This window comes from Frankliniella occidentalis, unplaced genomic scaffold (genome assembly GCF_000697945.3).
Source record: "Frankliniella occidentalis isolate FOCC.00 unplaced genomic scaffold, Focc_3.1 Scaffold58, whole genome shotgun sequence".
Classification (NCBI taxonomy): domain Eukaryota; kingdom Metazoa; phylum Arthropoda; class Insecta; order Thysanoptera; family Thripidae; genus Frankliniella; species Frankliniella occidentalis.
The window spans coordinates 190,372-192,444 of NW_026267188.1; the positions used below are offsets into that span (position 1 = coordinate 190,372).

The 2,073-nt window shown below is 54.9% G+C and overlaps 1 protein-coding gene across 1 annotated transcript in view; it reads left to right on the forward strand.

The window, feature by feature from the left end:
- The window catches only part of LOC113207261 (D-xylose transporter-like), a 21,964-nt gene continuing 19,891 nt past the window's right edge, over positions 1 to 2,073 (forward strand). Inside the window, exon 1 of the mRNA XM_052267756.1 lies at positions 1 to 275. The gene's annotated coding sequence lies outside the window, so the exon portion shown is untranslated. The remainder of the gene's footprint in view (positions 276 to 2,073) is intronic.

Genomic DNA, 2,073 nt, shown 5'->3' on the forward strand with positions numbered 1-2,073 from the left:
CCTATAAGACAGATGATACGTTGCCGGGGGACCTCTCGGTTCGCTGCCGCCCGCCCGTGCGTACCGTGCGCGCAGTATACGTCCGTGTGTAACCGCGGCGTGTTGGAGCGACGCGGAGCAGTACGACGAGCAGGAGCTCGGCCCCGCCCGCCCAGCACTCCTGTAATAAGTGCCCAATCGTGAAGACTACCATCATCCGCGCACGACTCACAAAAGGCTCATCCTCCTCCTCATTCGTCTTCTGGTTGTGCGGCTAGACACACGGCATTTTGCGGGTATGTATGTGTGTGGTAATGGAAGGCCGAAAACGCCGCCCGAAGACGATCTCTCTCTCTCTCTCTCTCTCTCTCTCTCTCTCTCTCTCTCTCTCTCTCTCTCTGTCTCTCTCTCACACACTCGAGACATTGATGTGCGGCAATGAGGAAGCAGATTGTGATCTTATGGTGTCCGCGTGTGATTTGGGACCTACCGAATTCCGAGTAAAGTGCGGCGCCATCACAGTACTTTTGCTTGAGCAAAGCAAGTCGTTCTTCGCGGCGGGACGGCCAGACATAGTGACACACTAAACCGTATCACAACCGGCTCCAAGATGATTGTTAACCCAGGGCAGTGTAGGAGTTAGCTCCGCCCGTGACAGGGCGACTCTGCCGGCTCCTGCAGGAAAAGAAGGGAAAAGGTTGCTGCTGAAGGATGGTTTACATATTTTACGGTACTCCCCCGCCCCCGCCCCCGCCCGGCCGTGATGATGCTCCATAATAAAGTCGTGCAGTATTAAAGTCACGGCGCCTGTACAATGGCGCCAACGCCAACTTTAATTTCCCCTTTTCACGAGCGTTTCTTTACGGCATTGTATATACTCTCACTTATTGGCCGTGCGATCCACGGCGCGGGTTACACTGGGGGACGACGACTTCTGAGTTTTGCCAGGGTGTCGTTGAGTTCAGTCAAAGGTTTTCACCCCCCGCAGTGCAAATCTGAATGCTTTAATGTCTGGCTAGGGAGAGAAAAGAGAGTGGAGCTGAGCTTGGGGGGGGGGGGGGGGGGGGGGGGGGGGGGGGGGGGGGGGGGGGGGGGGGGGGGGGGGGGCTAAAGTCTAAATTAGTCTCGCCTCTAATCCCCTTCCTCACACTAATTTTGGACATCATTAATTTAAAACGGCCAAGTAAATCTCTTGTAATCTTGGCGAGCAGGGTATATCATAAAGTCGACAGCTCGAGTTCATCCTCCACGAAATGTGACGAAAAAGACGTAATACAATAAGCAAAAGTGTTGGGGAACTTGGTGAACATATCATTCTGCCTGGACTTTGGCCCACAGAGGAGGAAAAAAAAAGAAGTACATAAGCCGAACTTGGGCTGTGTGGTGCCTCTCCGTAGGTACAATGTACCTCTCTCGTGGCGCGACTGGCGCATATTCGAGCATAATGAGTGATGATTGTTTTATCGGACACTGCCGCTTCATCGTCATGGCGGCCCGCCCACAAAAATTCCGCGTGAACCAGCATCATCGCCGGGCCGACTGGCCAAAGATAATACGAAAACGCTTCTCTTCGGAGAGCTTCCCCCCGAGTCATGGAGTGCAATAAGCCACGCGTTATGCGCGTCCAATCCTCCGAATCATCTCTCTGCGGCTCCGGCGGGCAGGGCGTGGCGTGGCTGGGCGTGGCGGGCCAGACCCATGAGATATGGACGGCTCGGACAACCGTGAAAATGGTACCTGGGCAAGGTCGCGGCCGCGGGCGACAGACGACAGACGACTCCCTCCGCGCGTCACGCGTCGGCGTCCATATCGAAAAGGAAAAGTGGAAAAGTGTTATTGTTCATCGCGCACATCAGACCCTCTCCTCCTTGTACACACACAAGCCGCCTACCCCCGTCGAGGCGAAAAAACAAACAGAGCTATCAAGTTTCCGTACGCAATAACGATAATAGCAATTTTATATCTACACACTGCGTCCGTTTGTTTTGGTTGTGTGGTTACAAATAGCTGCCAGCGCCGGGGGGTTGGAGCGGTGGCGACGGCGACGGCGTGAGGGCTCCACACAACAGAATGAGCCGGAGAGGGAGGGAGAGG